The sequence below is a fragment of the Pantherophis guttatus genome, chromosome 5 (genome assembly GCF_059756535.1).
Source record: "Pantherophis guttatus breed Tessera chromosome 5, ASM5975653v1, whole genome shotgun sequence".
Taxonomy (NCBI): domain Eukaryota; kingdom Metazoa; phylum Chordata; class Lepidosauria; order Squamata; family Colubridae; genus Pantherophis; species Pantherophis guttatus.
The window spans coordinates 99,502,155-99,508,154 of record NC_142067.1 but is presented as its reverse complement, the minus strand read 5'-3'; positions in this window follow the sequence as shown (position 1 = coordinate 99,508,154).

The window sequence follows — 6,000 nt, the reverse complement described above, 5'->3', positions numbered from 1 at the left end:
AGGGGTGAGGTGGAGCCAGGTGGGGCAAATAATTTAACAACCGGTTCTCTGCCCTAGTGACCGGCTGAATAGGCATGGGTGTGTGTGTGTGTCATGTGATTGGGTGGGAGTGAGTGACATCGAGTTAGCCATGCCCACCCAGTCACACTGGTTATTAAATTATTGGCTTCCGGTGTTTTATTTTCTGTGGGAAACGGGTCCAAATGGCTCTTTGAGTGTTGCAGACCCCTGGGTTAGATCAACAATCTTCCCAATTTCCAAGATACTGTATTCTGTTTGATGTAGTCTGAATACATACTGTACAATAAGAAACAGGCTGGAAAAGACCAGAACAACTGAAAAGCAGCAATATAGGAATCCAAATACTTTTAGGAAACTGTATTTCAGAGAGCCCAGCAATGACTCAGCAAAGCAAAATTAAGCTGAACAAGCTTTCCTGAAAACTTGCTGTCTCCTCCCATGATTCCCTGTCTAAGCATTGCAGGAAAATGGCATTGGATAAGCTCTGGTTATCCTGTGACTTAATGTTTTACCAGGCAATTCAGTATAACTTTGTAAACCAGCATATCTCAACCTGACATCTTCCACTCATGTTGGCACTATAAGTACCAAAAATCCTGATCTGTTAACCAGAAATTGTCAGGATTTTAGTTCCAACATAGCTGAAGAAACCAGATTGGGCAAGGCTTATGAAGATGAAAGACACCTCCACTGTTTCCATTCCCCAACCTATCAAAAGTAGTTTGAAGCTGATCTATCTTCAGTGCAGCTAATAACCTTTCCTAGAACAAGGAACAAAGAATCACTATGCTGGGGAAGCCAAATTCCGCCATTCCAATTCCATGAAAAAGAGAAGTAAAATATATTGTTTGATCTTGCCCATCAACCCTCACTCTACCCACAACCTTACTTCATGTTGTGCATATTTGCCTGAGTACATTCAAACAAAACCAAGCAGTTCCTATATAGTGGAACAGCAGCTGCAAAGCTTTCAGGACATATTTTCTCTTGAAGGACTTATTGAAACCAGGGGGGCAAGGCAAGGCATTCTAGAAAACAGGGAAATGGATTATCTGCAGGGCAGATAATGTTTCAAATATTAAGTGCCAAACTTTGGAAGGACACCTGTTCCTAAATATAGCATTAAGCAACTTACCATATTCTGCAGTGCTCAGTTCCATTCCCTCTTTCTAAACGGTATTTTTGGCATCAAACATCAAGCCAATGAAACCACTCCTCAATGGCCTCTCTTGAGTTTCCCCCTTCATTTTTCCCCAGTTTCCCAAACTGCTAGGTATGCCTTCCCTGGGCAGGTGCAGGTAGGATCCAGGGAAGAAGGGAAGAACCTTAGTTATATTGTTACAATTAATCCATATTTCCCAAAATTTCATTGTATTATTTCTATTGTTTGTTTCTGTTCGTTTTGGTGTTTAGATTTTTAAGGGAGTGTTCTATATTAAAAGTATACTAAAGGATGTTTAATGGCAAAGGTGTTGAACTTCTCCTAAGCAGTAGGATAGGAAATATGATACTCATTCCACTCCATTAATGAGCTTGCACTTTGATAATATTCACATACATGATATACTTAAATATAATGAAATAGTGATCAAAGAAAACATTTATCAGGATTTGAGATACAAAGTGGAATATTTTTTCACCATTCGCTATGCAATAAAAGAACCTTCCATTCAGAGATGAATACACAAAGAGGAGGAATGCACAGCCTTTACAAAGCAATGCAGACTGCAAAAAGGGACTTTTCTTGCCCTTTAAACCACTATGAACTAGTTCGGTTTCTGAAATTGCTTCATTGTTTGCACAACTAAGAGTGATAAAGAAAGCTGGGGATTTTACTATGCAATCATTTGCTTTAAATTATTGAAATGCAAGGTGACACTACCCTGAAAATATCACTCTGTTGCATTAAATAAAGTTCTACATAGGATTGTAACATGTATATAATTTAAATGTGTACTTCCATTTTCTACCGTTTCATCAGCAAACTCAAATACCTCATACATTTTTGAGTTTTAAGAATGTCTTCCCAGTGGCGTTTGACCAGCTGTTTCCCTTCAAAAGTACATGAGCTTCAGGAATGTGTTTCAAAAGCTAATTTATAATTTAAGTTGTCTCCCTAGATTGGTTATCTTTACTTTGAAAAAGATTATCTATAGTTTTAGCTTATCTTAAACCCTAAGGCAAAGGCCAGCAACCTTTCAGGGAACAAAAGGTGTACTTTCTTTTTTTATATATTTTTTATCCTCCAAGAAGCAGAAAAAGCAGGATTGAAATGAATATATTAAACCTAAGATCCCAATTCACTTCATTAATTTCTTTTGTCTTGGAAGAACAACAAGATGAAAAAACAACAACAACCAGCCGTCTTAATTTGTTGCTCCAATCTTTATTTGTTTTTGATGAAGATGATCTCTGACTTTCTCAGCCTTTCTTTACTGTATCAAAGGATACTGACAATTTAAATCTAGATCTGGGCAACGCAAGGCCCATCAGTCTTGATACAAGCATGATTCACCAATCCCAGCCAAGGTAAGTAAGAAGCTTATTAGATTATGATGGATTATCATACATGGCTGATGGCCTGCATTTGCCTTTGGGGATCACAAATTAGTTACTTCTGGCTTAATATAAACAGGATTTTTCCTGAATCAGGAGATAATGACAATTATGATATTATTATGATTGATTTAATTGATATACTGCTGTTCATTAGAAAATTATCCAGCGGGCTGCAAACACATCCTAAATTACAAGCCAGCTACCTTTAAAAGCAATAACAAAAACCCAGATATTCTGTATCAATGGCATTAAAATGTATCGAATATATTCAGTGATTCCCTAATTCCTAAAATGAAAGAGGAGTATGCTTTTGTTTGCCAAGCAGCCATAGATGCTAACAAGGTTACAAATCCTTTCTTTCTTCTAGAAATAACATTCAGTACTAGTCAGTTTTCTTGGGACTGAGATCTTTAAAACAAAACAGGATTCTTAAAAATCAACTCTATCTCTACCTATCAGATCAGCAGCTAATATCTATCATATTGTGTGACAAAATGTGAGTCTGTATTATTGAAAGATAAAGATGGATCCTTTTCCTCAATAAATCAATGAAGTGTAAAGTTTTTCAGATTTGTTTAATTGAGTTCTCTTTATCTAGTTTTAGGATTCGGGTGGCCAAAAATACTGAAAATCCAAACGGGTTCACAAACCTTTGAGCACTACAATAGAGACAAACCTGTTATAAATATAGCAGAGACAAATTTCTCACATCCATCTGAATGAAGCAGATGGTGACTTAGCTTTTTAGATAAAACATAGGAAGAGCCCATGAATTCAGTGGGTAAACATTGGGATCTCAGCAGCCCTTTCCATTTTCAGCAAGAATTTGATATAGCCCAGAAAATATGCTTGCTTGATGGAGGATGTCTGAAACGGAATGGAAAATAAAACAGAGGGAAAAGCAGAACTGATACAAATGGAATCAGTTGAATTAATGGCTTATTTTCTGCGTTGTTCAATGTAATCCTATAAAGACTACAAACGCTTGTGCCTTTTCTGTCTTGAAACTGAATTATTCCTGCTTTTATGGCCAACCTGCAATGCAAAAATCTTGGGGACCACTAGATGTCAGTAGAGAGATTTATGCAAAGCCCTGAGTATTTGCTGCCATTTAGCATTTATCTGGAATTTTCAGCTCAGCTCTGGTAAATCTAACCAAATTTGGCCAGTCAGCTATGTAAGTTGGGCTATCCTATATATTTTTAGCTAATTGTTTTTAAAATGTGAGTTGGTGGTGAGACCACATTAATGATTTCACAGAAAGAATATATCTCTAAATATATTAACACATATAATAAAAGGGTGCTGGTTGCTAAATATTTAGTATTGAACTCTTTAAAGCCTTGTTCTCTTGTTGCCAAAACACATTCCACTCCTTTCTATGCCCATAACCATCAACATGTTTCTTTCTACAGACAATAGATATGTTCATATGTTCCTGAAAGTAGATAAGAATGACTGAATTTAATAAAGTTCTCTTTCATTGTTTATAGACTTTGTAGTGAGTCCTTCCTTTAATGATATGCATTGGCACTTTCAGATACAAATCGGAGCTATAGGAAGAAAGCATGTTTTCCAAACACTACTGTACTAGGGAATAGCCAAAAATCCCAATATTGTCTGATTTTTCTGTACGTTCAGAAGTTGTTTTTTTTTCTTACTTTCAAATGTAGGAAGCCAAGTTTGCTTTTGAAAGACACATGTTTTGGTGCAGTACAGATTTTTTCTGCTTTGAAAGTTCACTAACAATGCAGTTTCCAAATTGATACAGAGATAATCTCCTGCTGCTGTATTCTTTCATTTTAACTACGCAATGTTTTGAAATAGCAGTAATGACCTCATAATGGGAGAGATAGTTATTCTATGTGCGCATTTAACCCCATGCATTTATCTTCACAAGACAGGTGTTTTATTTATACTGGAAATTTGGAAAGATATGTGAGTCACACAAATTGTCTAATTTGTCTTGCTTAACAAGGAAGCTATTCTGTTCTTCGCTAAAGAGATGAGCAAGAAAGTAGAAACTGAGAAAGATTTAATGTAAGATTTTTCTCTCTTTGTAAATATAAAAATAACAAGGTTATTCTAATACATTATTTAAATTGCACATTCAAAATCACTATGTATTTTTAACATTTCCCCATGTATAAATTGTTCATATTCTAAGAACGGTATTTCATATTTTGTGCATGTTCAATGTATTTTTTTTCAGAAAAAAAAATGGAGTTAAACACAAGGAGCAGGATTTTAGAAGCATTGAGCTTTCTTATGTGACAAATAGAATCACCTTTAATATATAAACCAAATAATTTATCCCTTAAATAATTAGCATGAAAATTCATTTAGAGAACATCTTCTCCATGGTTCAGATCATGTGATTCCTCTTTAGAAACTTTTACAAAGTTAAAAAAGTAATCACAACCAGTTAATATACTGCAGTAAGTCTAGGAGTTGCAATACAAAACATCTGCAACAACAAAAAGCTGTTTTTGGATACCCAATGAGCTTCATAATCTTTACTAATGAGCAAATGTATGTGTACTGCTCACAAATTCTGCTGATACTATAAAAACATAAAGTGAATTGCTTAATTAAAATATTAGTAACTATTATAAATCAGGAGTCAGTAGCTCCTTTTCTGACTAATACATTTTATGAAAAGGCGTGTGTTTTCATAAGCTGAAGCTGACTTCCTAGGAAGCAAAGAATGGCATAAGGTATATGATACTTTAGTATCTGTGCAATCTCTGTTATAGGTAAATATCAGGAAACACAGTTTCCAAGGCAGTGTGACCTGGTGTAACAATTCCTTTATTGTGCATGTGTGGGCAAGCAGATATTGCGGGTGTGGTGTTTATTGGCAGGGGTGAGCATTAAGTGACAATCAGACGTTCTTACCTAATTTAAAAGCTATTGGGAGTAGGTTAGAAACCCTCGGGATGGTTTCTAGACTGATGATTCTGAACATCAGCTTACATCAGTCCTTTTTTTCCACGCTGGCAATCATATTTTGATTTTTCATTTGATATTGAAGCTTGTGTGCACATGTTAACAACAGACATAGTAATAATGAACCTTACTTTTTCCATTTACTGAAATCCTATTGTTCAATGCTTCTATGTTTCAGGTGTGGCGCCTTCAAAAGTTGGCCTTGATTTCCATATAGCCTATTTTTTAAAAAAAATAAGCTGATATATAGCTGTTTGCTGTCATTTCTTAAGGTAAAACAAGGACAGACTTATTTTAATTGCAGGTACACAACACACTTCCTGAACCATTTATGTATAAAAGTGTATGGTGAATTTGCAAAACCTATGAGTCACCTAGGAAACATTTATATAAATATCTCAAAGAATCTGAGAACCTCACCCTAGCCAGTCCCTCAGGTATGCATCACAAGAGAGTCTGAGCAATGCTTTA